Consider the following 18,937-nt stretch of genomic DNA (forward strand, 5'->3'; position numbering starts at 1 on the left):
TCAAGACCACTGCTACAATACGTAGTGCTTGATCCTCCATCAGTTCAAACTGACGGCAAAGCTCCCATTAATTTTAGTAATACAGCAGCGAATTTTTAGAATAGCACATGCATCATTTGGAAGCACAATGACCATGATTACATGTGTAATCACAGTAATTGTGCACACAATTACTGGTTGGGTATCTAACTGCCTTTCAAAAATCAGTTGCTCTACTTGCATGTATACTCACAGCAGTCGGTTGTGCAAATACAGTGCAGCCCAGAGCATCCCTACCTCTGAGTTCGCCACTGAAATAATACAGAAGAGGGCTCTGTCTGTGGCAGTAGGTATGTGGGATAGTGAAACGTATGTTTATGTTGCAGTGGTGTGAACAATAAATAAGAAAGGAAAAGAAATGGTGGCAGTGTCTCTTTGGGAAAGTAAAAATGTGAAATTACTTCAACTAATTTTTCAAAAGGACAGAGACTGATTTTCACCAGCTCCTTTCGTGTGAGCCTCCTTATCAGCAGGGTCCAGCAGGCATCAGCGAGTTAGCATTTTGTAATGCTGTGGCAAAATGATCAAATAATTTAGCAAATAACAGCATCATACTGAAATAAAATAAAAAATAAATAAAAAACATAAAGTAAAATTAAAAAAACCCAAACCACAAAGCCGAGTAATATTTTGCAGCTTAAAAACTTCAGAAAACAATTCAAATTTTCGACATAGTGGGCTGTGAGTTTCTTACATTGCAGAACCTGAAAACCAGCTGTTGTGGCTAGATCTAGTTTAAAAGGCGACTCTTTTTGCTCAGCAGCTTGATTTTTATAGTCATAGCAGTACATAAAACCACATCCCCTGTAGATAGTGATAAGACTTCTGGTTCCATCCCTTTGCTCAGCAAAATGGTAGCAGGAAAAAATTTGACACAGGCAGTTTTATGCAGCTGTCCCTTACAGTCATGGCTCTGCTCTTCCCTGGAGGGTGACGAGTCTGCTTTCCTTTTCCAATAACAGCTTTACGACCCCACATTAGAGGGGAACGAGGCGCTGGACAGGCTGGACCTGGCTGCCCAGCATTCACTCTCCCAAGGAGGCTGGGCCAAAACTCAACAAGAGGGAAAGCAGACGTAAATTAAAAGCCAGGGAATAAGCTCTTCCTGAGGGAGAAACGGACCCTCTTTTGGAGGATAAAAGCGCCAGGGGTCGGGTTGGGGTAAGCAGGGAGCACAACGTCTTCAGGAATCGCCCCTCACCTTGCGGTGACAGGCGATGGCGTTGGCACCGAGGGCCTGGGGCGCGACGTGATCCCGTGCGTGTTGCTCGTGAGCACGGGCACCCCGACGTCGCCGCCTCCGGCAGCCCTGACTCTACCGTGAAATGAAGACGTCTTTCCATATGGAAGACTGCTAAAAATGGCTACGTGAACTTTTTACTAGGCTGTGTGTCGCCGGGGGAGGGCGGCTAGGCTGGGAGGCCTTGAGCAGCCTACACCTCATATGTTTACCGAGGGGGAAAACCTTGTAAAATTTGCTAGCGTGGATGTAATGATTACAAATTACACATGCTGCCTGAAGAAGATCTGTATACGGAAGACCATAATGTTTGGCAGTATTTGGGTCCTGACTTCCCGTGTTTTAGAGGTTGAAATTTTGAAGCTCAGCCCCGTGTGTGGGATTTCAGTCCATCGGTCCCTCCTGTCAGGGTTTGGGAAGTTTGGCCCTGGGCTCGGGTACACTGAAGAACTGTACACAAATGGACAGTTTCGGTCAGGCAGAAGAGGGAATGGTGTTCAGATGCTTTCAAAAATGTTTGTTCTGCTGCTAGAAAGCTTCAGCATGTTTTCTCCAAACAGTATTAACTTGTTGTTGAAGACAGGGCCGGGGAGCATTGCGCTGGGCACGTGGCTGTGCTTCCTGTGTTCTCAGAGCCCATGCTCATGTTGGTTTGACGTGCTTGCAAAACACCTTTATGTAAGTTAATCCAGATACTCTGTCCTACTGCCTCTGCATAAATAACTACTAAGTAGTTTTTTAAAACTTTATTGTAGTTTTCTACTCCCTGCTTGATTCTCTACAACCGTCTTGCTGATAATTGCAGCAAATTTTGTTCTTAATTTCACTAGAGTAAACATGAAGTAACCTCACTGAAGTCTGATCAGAGGGAATTTCAGCTCTGTACGTTGATTTAGGTCTGCAGTCTTATACATATAGGCTGTGCATGTGGACTGAATTCATTATAAAGCATTAAATGTGGTCTCTTTTGTAATTAACATCAGAAATCTGGATGAAGTCTTGAAGCTAAGAAGTCCCACAAGCCCTGTAGAAAACGTTTTATGCAGATCTGAAGTGTTATTCAAGGGTATTCACCCTAAAAGATGGACAACTGCTGGGACATGAAGAATATAAAACTGTAAGACTGTATGTTGGAGAAAAGTTCCCTCGGAAGCATGCATTTTGTCCCTGATACCTTTGGTGATAAGTGCTGCCTCACCTGCTGCCTCTGCAAGTGTGGCCTCACTTTCACTGTTATTGCAACATGCCTCAAGTGAAATGAAAACAGAAATTTGGGAAAGGATATAATTAACCTACTTGTGAACATTAACCTTAAATATCGTGCTAATTATCTCACTAATTTAATCACTGCATATCTCAAACTTGTTTGTTAAATATTTAATTCTGCAAATTGTTTTTGATACAGAGGTGTGGGTAGCTTTCCGTGAATTTACTCTGTAAAACTCTTTGCAAAACCACTGTATGTTCAAACTTCAGTGAACAAACCCCACTGTCAACAAGACTTTAATGGAAATCACAGCAACCGTGCCCTGAGGCTAAGAGATATAGTGCCCTATTATTTTAAAATCTAATGAACACCTTGTGCAGGGAATCGACTGGGGTAAATTTCTGCTGCACATCTTCAGGTTTGATTCCACAGGAATCTAGACTGGAAAGCTCTGGGTTTCCTTGTTTCTTTGGTTGTGGTGCAGCTGTACTGTTTTTTTCTTACCTGTTCACCTCTTGATTACTTCAGTAACTCAGCAAATGATGTCCTTGATCTTCAGCCCTTCTTATCAAGTGACTATTTTGTGCTAAAAGTAACCTAAAATGTGTTTAGATGCTCCAGTTACAATGCCGCCCAAAGTGGCTCTAATTATTCCTGAGAGGAAGCTTTTGAATTTGGGAGTGTTTGTTGAGAAGATGAAAGCTCAGTGTTTGTTCCTGCCTCCCCGATGGGAAGGGGGCTGTGCTCACACCGCCTCCTTCAAGAACCCATGAGGCTCAGCCGAGCACAGTGAAGCAGGGGCACGGGGTTGCCTCCGACCACTGTGGCTGGGAGAGCAAGCGGCCAGGCTGTAAGTGCCGGGGAAAATCTTGGATGGAGGGGACAGCCAAGCCACGATGAGCCCTGGGGGCTGGGGGCATCCGGATCCTCTGTCCCATGGGAAGGTGGGGGCTGTCTGCTGTGCAGTTCCTCCCCTCCCTCCATCCTGCCCCAGGGGCTTCAGCCAGCCCCGTGTTTCAAGGCTGTACCCACATGGCAATACTTCTTCCATGTTATTTTCTTCATTTTTGAAATATATGTCTCCTTAGCCGAGGAAGAAGTTGAAAAACTGGGGTTGACATTGGGCTTCTGCGCTGTATTTCTTACTATCAGAGGAATGTGCAAAGGTACGCTAAACCCAGGTGGTGGCTCACAGCAGACCTCTGACAGGAGCTATTTGATTAGTTAGGTGTCCGTATAAATACCTATTTGGGACTATATTATTGCTTTGTTATATATTATTCAGAATTTCATCCTGATTGCCTATATTTATTTATTACGCACTTACAAACATGATTCATACTGTTTAGTTCATCCCCGGCAATAAGAAACAAATTTCTGTGAATTTAGCTGAATAAAGCTTTGTTTGTTCTTGTTAGTCATCAGAAGTCTGGTTCTTTCTATGCATTATATCAATTTCTGGGCATTTTTTCCCTTCATTTACTCCAAAAATGACTTCAATACTAATGAACACTGAAAGACAGCCAAGACAGGATGAACTTTTGGACAATTTATGCAAACACGACAGATGAGAATAGATTTACTATAAACATGTCAGGCACAAAAGACTTGACTGCTTTTTAAATACAGTGATACTGGAAGAGATTTATGGATATTTTCAACTGTTCATTAAAGAGAAAAATATTTTGAAACTATAGGCACTATCCTTTTATCCATTTTTGCCTTCCAGGCTGAGTTGCAAACCTTTGATGTTTTCTTCACCAAAAAATAAAAGTAGTTATGAATTTATTTCTCCCAAGCACTTTCATTTTTGTGTCAATTTACAGTTTTTATTACATTCCTGGCAGTCCAAATTATGGTGTTTGGAGAGCAGCTAGAGTCCACAGCTCTTGAGTTTTCTGAAAATACGGATGAAGTTCACTTAATGATGCTTTCTGGCCACTGCCTTTTTTCTTGCCTTTAGTAATAAAAGGTTAATAAAAACTATGAGTACTTTAACTGCCTGCTAGAGCAACCGACCAATTAAAGGTTATTCTAGTCTAAATAACTGGAAGCCGCTTGAATTGAGAAAGTTAACATGCAATAGGTAGTAACTGCTGGATCAGATTAATAACATGGGAAGTCTTAGACATGAAAATCATGTATAAATATAGCCCCTATTGTTGACCAAGGCATCAGTTCTTACAGCCAGACAGGCATATACTTAACTGTATGTTTTCAGAGTCTGCTTCCGTGCTCTTACAAATCAATAGCAAGCCTTGCTTTCAACTTCAGTGCAACTGAGGTTGTTGTCAGTCAATGGCTTTGCAAGATGGGATTGAGATATTGGAATCGTTTCATGGAATTATTGGATTCTTTCTTTCTAAAATAGTGTTGAACTCATAGGAGTAAGGAATTTCAACGTGAAAATACGTGCTATCGCATTGCTCCTTAAAAACGCCGTTTCTTGCCAAATCTCCTATGGAGTCAAAACAGTGCACCAAAATGATAGCAGGAAGGACTGTGCAGTGCTTGAAGATCTAATCTTGCATATTCACAGTGCTGACTATGCTCTTGCTTTTTCAGAAGATGGAGAAAGAGCAGATTTGGGTGGAAAATAACAGAGTTCCCAACCTTAGAAGGATATTGGCAATTTTGTAGCAGAATGATTTGAGCATTCTGAGACCCTTCAAAATAAGGCAGGGAGCTTAATAAAGGCTTCATTTTGGAAAAGCGGATAGCTGAAAGTAATATTTTAACAATTTTTACTGGACTTGCATTTCCAGCCTTTTAAAATTAATTTAAGAGCCACAAACCAACACACATTTATAAATAACATAATGCAGTTGGAGATAATGCAAATGTCTTTATAAATAACACAGTATAGCTTAAATCATTATTTTTAATGGCTCTATTTTTTGTTCCTATATGACCAGGTCTGTGCTGGTCTGCATTAATTAAGTTTAAGTAGGATTTCTAAGGCCAGATCATCATTACTTCTGTGTCCCTGATTTAAATCCGCAGTAAAACATTTCTCCATTTAGTTTGGTGCTTTTGTGTCATATTTCATACACTAGTTGTCTCTTAATTAAATCCATGATGGCCCACCAACACAGACTATTAAAATAACTATACTTTGTACTTGACATATTTATGAGACAGATTCATAAGAGTATAGACTGATACTTGAACTACTCACTGAGAAATGCTAATAAGATTATGATGAAGGTAAGATTAGAACATTCGTCTCCTTTTCTCTTCTCTCTTCTTTTTAGAAATTTATTTTTATAACTGCAATTCACTACTTCTATTTCAGGCTCTTTGATGTTGTTGTATATACCAACAGTTCTTTCTGTGTGGATTTATTGTGGCAATGAAGAGTGGGAAACTGCTAATTTATATCACACCAGTAAAGTGCATAAGCATTGTGTTCCTTGAAGTATGGCTGTTTGCAGATGTCTGTAAACCCTTCACATGGGATTGACGTGTACGAGATAATGCATATTGAGGAATTAGTCTACCTTTGGAATTGGGTGATGTAAACTATGGATTATCACGAAGTGCCGCATTGTTTTACCTTTATTGCCTTACTCCTTCAGTGATCGGTGTAGGGCCGGCTGGATCTGCTCCTGCGTGAGGGGGAGGCAGCGGCGTTGCGCCTGTGATCCTTTGCCGCGTGTTGTTGTGGCAGGCAGGACGTGGCCTTGCCCGTATCCCAGCTGCAACACATCCCTATTGGCATGTCACGGGCTGCGCGGTTTGTCCTACACGGTTTGACTGTCACTGCAATGTTTGAAATGGTGCGGAAGCATGGCCTCGGTGGTTAAGAGAAACAGAGAAGGAAGCAAATCCGCAAGTCGTATGACTTGAAAGGTTGCTTGACATATGCACTAAGATTTGATCGTTTGCATGTATGGACATCTTGAAATGACCTTCTTAGCACCATTTATCGACAGAGTTGCTGATGTCATTCTTTTGATGATTTTTTTTAATAATTTGGATGCGTAGGGTTCAAGGAACTCCATATTCGAGAAAAATGTTGCTAGAAGTGAAAAAGCTGCTAAGGATTTCTATCACTTTTTGAGACCACCATGTTCTTAGGGACCATCTCTCCCTTTTTTCCCAGTCACACCCTTTCATGGAAGGGCTCCCATAATCGCTGCATCAGGGGTCCAGGTGTGGGTACGAAAGTAGAGCGCTTTAAATACATGCAGTTTGAAGGGTATCTAGGTTACAAGTGTGGTATATGGAAACCCAAACTTACATGATGAGGTTTTTTTGATGATAATATATCACTGTGCTTCATACTGGTATTCTCTATGAAAGCGACAAAAACATCAAATGTTGGCATTTAATTTAGAAATAAATACAATATTAGAAAGTAAGAATAATAAAGGTATATTAAATATTTAATCCGTTACAGAAAAAAAACAGCTACAGTTCAGGGAGCTTCACTAAACACATTAAGTCTAATAAAATCGCCTACACGTACTCCTGACACTAGTAGTAATTAAAATAACTTGTTTCAAAAAATTGGTCCTATACATGAATACTTATTGGCAATTATTTCTAAGTTCTTCAAACCAAAGATAGCGTAATTTGATTCACGCACAATGTTCTTGTAAACGTGGTTCATACTGGGTTTCATATGCAGCTTAGGACTGTTAATTGCCATTTTGAGCCTCACAGTAAAATAGAGTTCAATATGTCGCTTTTTCTGAAGTATTGAGAAATGTTTGAGAAATGCTTGTCTTAGTCTAATCAACTGTGAATAATTTATTTCTGAGTCCTACTTTTCAGTATAAGTGGATCTGACTTTTCTCAGAGCTTCTGAAGTCTAATCAACTTGTTACATTCATTTAATTAAGGAAATCTGTAACGAACTGTGAAGTGTATGTATCAACAGGCTTTGGGGTTGTGTAAAATTGGCATATTTTCTTTATGAATGTGATATTGTAGTTGTTTATACTGACAGGTAACCTCTACTAAAGAAACCAATTTTTTTTCTACAGGTATAGGTCAATATGGATAACATATAAACTGTTTTCTAAACTGCCTCTCTCCTGGTGGACCCACCACCCAGCTTCCCAAATGCACACAGCTGTAGCTTTCAGGCAATTCTCATTTCTGGAAGGGTTCTTCTGCGTTTCAGAGAGAAGGAAGATGTAACAGAGGTGTGACATACAGGACTGTGGATAAGAGACTGACGTTTTAGTCACAGGTAACCTCAAAAAGGTCGTCACAGTAGAAGACGAAAAGACTGACACAAGCTTGTGGTCAGCATCTGCACACCACAGAGTTCCCGAGGAGTGCAAAGGGGTGAGCTAAGGATGCTGAGTGAAAGTCCAGTCTGTGTTGCCCAGCCTGAAGTAATTAATTTGTTCTCATTTCTCTAAGAAATCAGCATCATTGGAAGGAAGTAGCTGGCAAAATAAAGGGCTTCTACATTATATATACATTTTTTTAAAAAAGACCCTGTGTTTATTTGTTAATAAATGTTTAGAAGTCCATCATTCCTCCCATCATTATGTGACACAAGGAACATTTTTTATTAAAAATAAAGAGTGATGCTGTGAGGATTGACACTTCTTTTTTTCCTTACGCTCAGACAAACTCTTCAGCCTCAGAGAAAAGGTCCTTGACACTGGTCTAAAATACTGCCCAGTGCTTATGGGATGTAATATGAAAATCATCAAAACTGTCCTTGGCAGGATGTTTCTTTCCATTAGTTGATTAAAATGGTTTATTGTTGCCTACAGCACCATTGCTCTATATGTATTTTTTTTACAAAGAGCAGATGTGCCCACGTCTTACACTGTTTCTCTTTGTGTGGTTTCTGACAAATACAGAAGGGAAATCACTACCTGGGCAGATTCCCTCTGTGAAGTCTGAAGGAGGGAAAGGTGAGGGGCTGGGCGATGGGGCTGGGGTACTGGCTGCACGGGGAGCGGCAGGGGAGGGCGGCGCGGCGGCACCACCCGGGCACGGGATGTTGTGCAACGGCACCGCATAGAGTGGGAGGAAAAGCATGCAAACCTGCAAGCAGTAAGTGCCCGGAGTAGAAAAAACCCCACAAAATCTGGAACTATCTACCTGCCAATGCTGTATAAACTCTGCTCTAACAATAGCAAGAAGTGGATTTTGGTTTTTTTTTCAGACTGACAGCTCTAAAGTTTCAGTTAGAATATGGAAGTGGAGAGTAGCTGATCCTAAAATGCTAGACAAGGTTGCATCAGGATGAAATCTTACCTATCCTTCTGCTGTTACAAAGAAAACTGAAAAAGTCAAATTCTTCAAGATGATCCTGATGTTTCTTTATTTTCTTGTTCCACCCATGTTTGATGGGGGAGCTGAAATCTCCGTACAAATGCTATTCCCAAATCTAGGGGTAATTTCAAGCAGCAGTTTTGATACATATACTTTTACATCCCCCAGCACAGGTTTTTCTAAGGCATGTTGTCATCCAGTGATAATAGGGTCTTTCATTAGAGAATCACAAATTATTGGGAGTGTGACCTTACGTTCAATAAATATTTATTTGAGAATCATAAGTTAATTAATTTCCATTGTTTCTGTTGTAATTCTATACATGCTTATACTACACAATTAGAAAAAAACATGGAGAACCATGAGTAAATGTTGCTCATACAAAATGTTTCTATTACCCTTTACTTTTAAAACCATTAATAGATTATTAGGAGATATAAACATAGGAGACCATGGATCATATTTGCATGTTAATGAAATCCATGAATTATACATTGTTTGCTATGGAGAGTACTAGAAACAGTATTCCTCCTTTCTAATAGCTATAAAAGCTGGCGGTTTCCTGGAGCACACATCACATCCCCTCTGCAATACCTTCTAATAGAAAGAAAGAAAACCAGCTCTTCAAAGCAATCTCTCACTAAATGAAATAGATTTGTTTGTGTTGCTTTGCAACACACAAGTGTGACAGTTCATTTTAAACAAAATAGTTTTAATAATGTCATTACTAATATCTATTTGGTCATCTCTCTGAAAAATGGTGGTTTAATAGGAATGTTTAATTTTAATAAATGGCAGAAGAGGCAAGGTGCCCTGAGTCAGCAGGAAGTGGATATACACCAGAGAACAGGCTGATTGTGTTAGATTCATCCAGAACATTGAACAGCACACAGACAGTCCAAGAAAAAGCAACTGGCTTTATTCAAATGATTAGTCTTACTGCTACGCTGTAGCACAGATTCACACATTCTTCTATTATTCCTTGACCTTGTGCCAAAAACTCCCACTTGAAGTAATAATTAGAATTAGTGTTTCCAGTGCATGCTTCCATCTTCCTAACAAACAGTAATGAAATGTGGCTTTTACAAAATATGCAGTTAATTAAACTTTTTTCTGAACGTTGTTTGATTAATACAGTTCCCCTGTACTAGCCCCTCATTATGCCCGTCTATCTCTACCTGATATCGGTGAATTGGAAGAAAAGCCCTATCAACAGGATGAGTGAAATTTCAGAACCTTGCACTTTAAAATTGCTTGTATTTTTTTTCCTTCTTGTTTTGTCTCTGTCTTGGAATAAACTGGAAAGATGGCCATTATTTGTAATCCTGTTTTTTAAGTCGAGGACAGTATGTGCATTATATAACTACTCTACAAATACCCTCAGCCTGAATATGAAGAAGACATATATCAAGTGCTACAAGGTAATAAGTGGATTTCTAGGCAAGCTTTTTGAAAAGGTGGCTCAGCACTGTATTGCTTAATAACACTATGCAAATAGAAATTCTGATTTCATTTTTTAAATATTATTTCATGCTTTTCTACTGTCTGCCTTAATTATCCCAATGCTGAACAAGTATAGTCTTTTGATTGATGAGAGTTCCACCCCTTTACCCACACCCCTGCAGATATGAGGCTCCACAGTTTAGTACCATAAATCACTGTGATTGTATAACTTAACTACTGTATGATCAGAGATCACATACAGTGTTAGCCTGAATATGCATTCATCCTTCGTTATGAATGTTTTAGGGGTAAATTTATTCTGGATGTTTGGAGAAATATAAGTTTCTTCACATAAGAAAGCAATGCATTTTAAATAAGCAATTCTTTCAACAACTGGAAATAATCACAAACGTCTTCTATTTGCAATCTTCATTAATGTGAGTTATTTCATCACTTTAGGAGAAATCCTTTCAGAGAAAAACAACAATTAAACCCCTCCCCCCCCCAGGCTCTGACAGCTAGGAATCTATGGATCAGCCATTTTAGTAATTAACCACAATTCCTCTGATTTGTGAATTTCCAGATGATGAGGCAGGAAGCAAGTTACATCTTGGAGAAATTGCCCTCAGGAGAGAGGAAAAACTATTGCGAGGTTGACAGCACAACCTTGTACCGGCACAGTTTCCCTTCCCTAGTGGTTCAAGGAGTTCCAAGCACCCTCCTGTAAATCATCAGCTCACATCTATTTATTATCTTCCAGCCCAGTGCACAACACTATCTGTTACACACGGATACCAGCAATATTACAAGGTGGACTCAAGGGATAAGAGACAGCAAACCCTGCACACCTCCTACGCCTGAGTCACACCCGGTATAAAGTCAGGTTCTGTTCATAAAGTACATACTATTGTCAGAAATGAAACAATATGAACTATTATGTTTCAGGGTCGGGTTTTTTTTAGTGTTTCTCCAAAATGCTTGATCTTATCTGCTGATTTCTTTGTGTTATTATACAGAGTCAAAATTTATCTGCATAGCAATGGACAAAATGTCTATGAAAACATTGCTATTCGTTCAATGGTTGTTGTTATATTTGGAGTAGGCACCAGATATACTCTGAGATGCTTGTCCTGGAATATCAATAAATAAATCATAAAAGCCAATGCTTCAAATATTGAAAAATCCACACTTCAAACTGTGTTTTGAACTATACTGAGAGCAATGTCTGAGATTGTCCTTTTGCTTTATATGAACAGAGGAAATTCAAAGTAGGAGGAACTCTCTCCTGGGATTTGGTATAGAGGAGTGCCACAAACCATCGGCCTTCCTGTCTCTGCTGTGCCAGAGAAGCCTCTCCTGGGATGCACCGTGAAGAGCAGACAGTGTGTCTGGGGAGTTAATGTGGCTTCAGATGAAATTATCTCCTGCAGAATCCATCTCGCCTGATGGTTGTGTGCATGCAAAGGAGCCAGGCAGTGGCGAGGAGCCAAGACACAGCAGGGCAGGTGAAGGCTTGGAGAAAAGTAGAAGCACCTCCTTATTACTCTGTTGGGCTAAGTGAAGTTCCTCGCACCATAGACTTACGGTGTTGATGAAAACGGGACATGACAACTCTTTTTCTCCTTCCATCTGGGGCCCAAATCAGGTAAGAACAAAGTCATTGAAGGCCCCACCCTGTTGCCCACTTCCAGTACTCACTCACGGCAGATGTCTAAATTATATGGTGTGAATGACAGCATTAAAAGGAGAAATGAGGGCAGATGCCCTTCTGAAAAGTACTCTCTAGTTCAAGCACAGGTTTTTTGGGCTGACGCCCAAGTCGCAGAGTGAATTTCCGTGGTTTGTGTTGTGCAGGGGGTCACTAGGCAATTCTAATGGTTCTTATTCTTTTTCTTTAAACGCACTGAAATTAGCCAAAAGCTAAAATTAAGAATGGTATTTTGTAGCTTAATTGTGAATGCAAAGCTGGACTAGCACTGGAAGTCACTCAGGTACATCTACTCAAAGGCCAGAAGAAAAAGCACTGCAGGTATTCAGTGCTTTATCTGATTAGAAAACAGCCTGGCACAGATGTGATTTCTGCTTCATATATCAAGCTATGGCAGGCTTTTGCTGCTTCATTATGAAAGCATCTGAAGTAAAATAGGTTTTGGAACATAAAAAATGACAAATTTGGAAAAATATCTATATGCCAGATGGGTGTAGGAAGAATCCTTGTGACAAATATATTATTAAGGGAATATGCATAAGGAAAGAAACTGTACCCAGCTCTTCCGAGGATGGACAGGCAGGAAGGTAGCGTCTCACTGTGTCTAATGTATTCTCATCTGGTCTAAATCTAATTAATTATGTTGCATCACTGACATAAAAACTAGGCACCACACACAATAATGGTAAAGCTGCATAGCGGCTTCAGCGGGACCTGACGATTGCTCTGCCCTCCCTGCTTTTGTTTGCTTTCCTTGGGGGCTGCAGGTCAGAGTGACGACATCTCCGCTGAGGAAAGGCTAATACAAACAGACGAGGCTTTTGCTGCGCACCACAGGCAGCACGGCATGAGCTCATCCTCGTCTCCGTGTTACCACGCTGTGTTGGCCTCCTCCAAGGATGCTGCTCGGAGGGGTTTCATCGCAGGCCATGGGTGCTCCAGCACAACTTCTCCTTGTGCCTCAGGGAGAAATGAGAACATTTCAGTAGTTGCTGACTTACTCCACTGGTGCTTTTGGAGCTCAGTTCAGTGCCCAGGATTGATGGGGCCCAGTGATCGATGAAGGCAGCCCAGTGCGCACCTCCTGGTGGCTGGCTTTCCAGTGTAGGAGGGGGTGTTATCCACAGCTTGTCCACCCTGGCTCCCTGGCTCAGGACACATGGGGCTGTGTGGAACAACGCAGCAGTGCACAAGGTTGGGGGGTACATGGTGCAGAGAAGAGAGGCTGAGGCGTGGTACCAGGAGGCTGCTGGACAGGCAGTGGGGCTAGGGGTAAGAAGCAGCTCTGGTTGTGGAGTTGGAGTGTTGCAGGGTGACCCTGGAAACTCCAGCTTTGCAGTGTGGGGCCAGTGGGGTTCTTCAGCCAGGGCTGGTGCGGCCTGTCACCCTCCTGTAGACCCCTGAGGCAAGGTCATTGCCTATTCCTTGGAAGCAGGCAAGGCAGTATTTCAGCTTTAGAGTGAAAAAAAAACGAAAGGACATGCATACTCTGGCCGGTCCTGCATCTGGGTGGCACAGCAGATCTGATACAGCTGGAGGAGCTGCATGCAGATATTATACACAGTTGAAAAAGATCTCAGCCTTTGGTTTTTCCCAAAGAAGGAACAGATATCTGGTTTGGATTCCAGGTACAAATGATCTAGCTGTGATTAACGCGTTCAGAACTGAAATAGAAAAGGAGGCAGGGAGGATGGTACAGCAGTCATCATTTGGCTTCATATAATTTGATTTCACCGATGCCCCATCCACTATCTGATTGGTCTTTTCCTATTCAAACCCAGCAAACGCAGGAGGTGTTTGCTCACAAGCTTTTAGTACTATTTTATTTGTCAGTTATGGAATAAAAGAATTTTGGTATTGCCTTAGAGTTTCTCCTGACATCTATCACAACCAATCCAGCTCATATGTGGGTGAACTGTGTTTTGATCCAATTATAAAATTCTATTGGAGTCTTGTTACATTCTTACCCCATGTGCATGTTGAAAAATTCAAGAGGAAAAGAAAATTCTACAAAATGTTTCTCATTTACTGTAGGCTTGGAGACACAAAACTGCATCACAAATTTGTGGAAGCTAATAGCAAACTAGGAAAACAACATATTCTTTGGGAAAAAAACCCCACCCTGTTAATCAGCAGCAAGATTTAGAAGGGGAATAGTACAATCAGTGTGTAAATATTATTGTAGTCTTTGGGGACACAGCCTTAATTTTGTTAATTGTAGTAACGAGAACTTCATTGGCGTTCATCACAGCAGTTATGATGACAAAGGATCTGCCAGTTTGAAGACATTTCTAAGGATGCATAAAAATGACAAATTTGAAGAGAACCCAGTCACAAAATGACCAAGGCAACACAGCTAACATTCCAATGGATTATAATGACTATAGTACTTAAAAATGGAGATACTTTACACACTTTTAGTATCTATATAGCAAAAATGCATTATTAAATCAACAACCCATGTGCTATTTCATTACCATGATGCAGAAGTTGATCTAGGATATTTCTGGCTCAACATTTCCACTGTCTTCAGGCTATGAAACATAATAAGGGAATTAGGTGTCTCCCTTGCTCATCTGCTATAGAAAGCCATGCAGAGGCGTAGCTTCACAAACAGAATGCTGCTCCCAGGAGAGGAAATACACTTGCTCCAAAGCTTTGTGGCTCCATCCTGGTGGAGTCTCCCACACACCAGAGTCCCCATCCTAAAGCTGTGTGACGAGATGCCAGGACCAAGCCAGCAGCCCTGGGCAAGCGCAGGTGGCCCTGCAGCCGAACCACAGTGGCAGTGCCAGGGCCAAGCCTGGAGTTCAGACTTCAGCTGGGAGCAGTTCAGCCGTGTGGAAAAGCCAACAGCTCTTCAAGTTTCCCAAATACTGCTTGTAATTCATCCCTTTCAGGTCTGCAGTGATCTAATCTGCTACAAAAAATGCCACACCAGCTGCCCCCAAGAGCAGCTGCTGTGTGGGCACTGTTGGGATGGACCTCTCTGTCCTGCCCGGCTGAGGTGAGCCCTCCATGAGAGCCTCTGAGGCCACTGTGCTCCAAGGCAGCAGCAAGCTGGTGCCAGGGTTGGCCAAGGCACGGGTAGCCCCACAGGGTGCTGGTTGTGGGTGCCCCAAACTGCTGGGCTGGCTCAGCCTCCCCATACCGGTGTGGTGAAACATGCAGGGAGAAGCTGGAAGGGGAGCGCCCAGCAGCAGCCACCAAGGCTGAGCAACCCAGCTGCTTGCAAGGGCGAGAGGAAGGCAGCGTGCGTGAGATCACAAAAGGTGTTAGATCATTCCCAAGGCTGCCTGCTCTTGATTGTATAGGTTTTGCCTGTCTGTGATTCCAGTAGCTTAATAGTTAGTCCTGTTTTCTGAGGGTACAGACAGGTTGTTGGTCTCCAGCTCTGGAACACCGTCTGTGTTTCCGCGCCCCGTGGGAGGCTGGCAAACGTGGCACCTCTCCCTGTGGCTTCCCCCGGTCACTCTGAGCCCCGTCATTAAGCTCTGCCACAGAAATCTGTTTAGTCACAGAAGCAGATTGCTTCCATGAAGCACAGAAATGTAATTTGCCAGTACTTACACTACAATATTAAATACTAGCATGTAGCTCTTTCACCTTTTCAGTTCTTTACAGCAAAAAATACTTGGTGTGAAATCCTGCCTCTACAAGGGTCGATGATAAAATCTGCATCAGCGACAGAGCAGCTTCTGCCCTTCCTGCGGTGAGTGGTTTTATTGGTTTTGCATTTAAAGCTGTTCCAATACATCAGTGCTTCCATTGCCAGTCCAGAGCACTTGTACCCTCATAAAGCTGGTGGAGAGATCATCTCCATATTTCCCTCACCCTGGACTTGTCCCATGCAGAGGGACAGCTAGGGTTTAGTGACAGCCCCTTTGCTGGAGTTTGTTCTCCTGTGGAAATGGATGGCCATTTCGGCTCTGAGGCAAAACACACTCCAAGTGCAGCTGTAAGCCACCACGCCTCACCCCAGGCTCCAGCCCACTGTAGTTAATCATTAAATAATTCCCCTGGTGATGTTATCCAGTGCTGATAAATTACAGATTTCATTGTTTTGCCTGGAGCACCTTTAAACTGTGTTAATTTCATTGAAGATTGACACTGGCTTTTATTTCCTTTTGCTACTGTTTTGTCCTGTAAAGGCGACGCACACTACAGACTTCAGATTGCTCATATAATTGGTACAATAGATTTTTTTCCTCTTATTTTGAGAAAATTGTAATCAGGGCCTTGGAAATACCAAGAACTTCTAGATCAATAAAATACTAATGATAGTGTATTCAAAGAGGAATATTACCACAAATCCAATAGCTTTTAAAACAACCTTATTGTTGACCATGTTTGTTTTACATGTGATCTCAGAATGATTTCTAATTTTATACAGCAGCAAATTTATTCCACCTACAACACACGTTTCTGACACAGGGTTTTCTCAAAAACTGAAGATAAAATACATTATACATCTTCCTGGTGAGCCAAGCTATCATCAGTCTGATTCTGTGTTTTGGCAAAGGAAAAAATATCCCCAGGTAGTCCTATTCTGCTCACACAGAAGAAAAATGCAGTTTTAAGTTAGTAGGATCTTGATCAGACTTTTTATGTCAAATTCCACCTATTTTGGAACAATAAACTTAACAGTTCGATATGTATTGGATAACGTATACGGAAAATTTTGGAGCTGTAATTTACAACTACAAAACTGGTATTAAATATTTTCTGTACCAGCAACAACATGACACAGTACAATAGTCTGTTATGGTAAATAAGAGGGGGTTTTGATCATGCACTATTGTAGCTTCCTGAGCAGAATGCTGAGTTAAACTAGGAAATACTGAATAAAACTTCAAATCCTGTCTGAGGCTCCGTATTGCAGATGGTATTTTTAATAGGAGCCTCTCTCAATAATTTCCTAGGGTACCTGGGGTTTATTTTGGTGGGTTTTGGTGGTTTTTTTCTTTTTAGGCATGTGGTATAATGCAGTTCAAACCCCCACTTTTCTGTAAATGTGCACAGAAATGAAATGAAATGAAATGAAACAATAAATCAGATGTCAGGTGCCCTAAGGCATTGATAGGTCCTGACCAGTCTCGCCTGGGCCCTTCCAGCCCTGCCCATGGGCCCAGGAGCACTATTTAAGTTCAGCCCTGGGCCACCACTCTCTTTTTGAGCGGTGCTGTAGGACTGCAGGTCTCTAGCTCCCTGTCCATGCAACTGGCTGATATAGACTCTGACCTGCGTATGGACATTCTGGTTGGTGGCAGGCTTATCCTGTCACTATGAACCTGTCTGGTGGTCTCTGGAATGTGTCTGATCCTGACACTGGCCTGTGGATTGACGACCAAGCTTGGCCTTGGAGCTGTGTCATCACCATGAACTTGCCTGATGTTGGGAGCTCGTGGTTGAAGCTGCCCTGCTCACCTCATCAGCTACTGTGAGACTGGCCCTGACACCGTCTAAGAAGATATGGATTAGTCAAGATAAATAAAATCTGCTAGTAGAGTTTACTTAACCTGGAGGACCTTCCCCTGCCCCATGTCTTTATCCCTGATTTTATATTAGATAGCTGAACTTTCTTAGGAGAATAAAAAAGCAGCTAGAGTTAGTATCACAGAGCAATTGCTGTCTCCAAGCCAGTTCATGTGAACATGAACTAGTTTTCCACATCTAGTTTTCAAGACTTTTTGAGCCCCAGAAAGATGGGGACGGGAGCTGCTGTACCCTCCAGGGGAGCAGCTGGATGAAGCTTGAGCTGCTGCTGAGCTTGTGCTCTACACTAGTCTCCTGTGTGGCCCAGGGGGTTCTGTGGGAATCGGTGCTGATCTGCTTTCTCACCTGCTTGACCTTGTGTCTACCTATTCTGTGTGCAAACCCAAGTTGTTGTTCAGGAATTTAATAAGTGAAAACATGAGCCTGTTGGCGTCCATGCCTCCTGTGCAAGTCATGGTAAAAACGGTGGGTGGTGAGGTGGTGGTTTAGAGCTGAAAAGAAGCTTAGGTGGCTTGTTTCAGTGTGCTCTTTTCAGGACACCATGTTAGGCACTGAGTTGATCCAAATTCCATAGAGTGTTTCGAGAGAAGAACTACAGTGATTTGCAGCAGAATGGATCAGGTTAAAATTCCCCTAAACAGTTCTCCTCAGTAAATATCCAGCTTTTGAGAAAATTGTGGTGTTATTTCAGACATTAAGCAGAACAACTCAAATGTGTAGGCCACTTAAAGAAATGGAAGAAAACCCATCTTACATTGAGTTTACTTCCCATTTGGAAGAAATAGGGACAACAGTGTCATCTAACTGTTTCACCTGTACTCTAAAGTATTTCCTTTTGTCCAACTCCATACTAGCCTCTAGAGGAAGACAGAGGAAAACTGCCTATTGGTTTCAAGGATCACATGCAGACAGTAAAACTATTGCTCTGGCAGATTTTCCAAATTTCCTCCAAAAATATTTGATTTCTGAGGAACTGTGCAAAAAATCTTTGCTTTTTGCTAGATTCTGATAGGGCAAGTTTGAGGGAGAGGCAAGGGTCTGCCCATCTGGGATAGGTGCAGTGTCCCCCTTCAGGGTATCTACAAGTGAATTTGGACGTGTCTAGTTAAATATAGCGTTAGTGTGAAGGTAATAGTAGAATATGGGCCTCATCCCACAAAGTTGTAGCCTGGAGCACCTGCCAAATCAGATCCTTTACATGTAGGGTTAATTGGCATAATCTCTGAATGTTTTTTGTTTCCAACTGCTCTACATAGATTAGCCTAGCAGATTAAAAAAACCCTGTGGGTCCCTCTAAGCACTTCAGATAATATATTCTCATTTTAAAAGTACTGTTGAATATACCGAGTAAGGGAAAGAAAGGCATGAAAACAAGACTTTGGAAGCAAGGCAAAAAGTCACAATGTTCGTTTCATGATACATCTGGGATCTTACCACCTGGGTAGGCTTGAGAAGCAGACCTTCCAAATAAAAATAGCGGGATAATAAAACAATAATAGTAAAAAGCAGTGGTGAGGTACTTCAAAAATCTACATTTTACAGAAGTGTAATCATGATT

This window comes from Leptosomus discolor, chromosome 3 (genome assembly GCF_034619465.1).
Source record: "Leptosomus discolor isolate bLepDis1 chromosome 3, bLepDis1.hap2, whole genome shotgun sequence".
Lineage (NCBI taxonomy): Eukaryota > Metazoa > Chordata > Aves > Leptosomiformes > Leptosomidae > Leptosomus > Leptosomus discolor.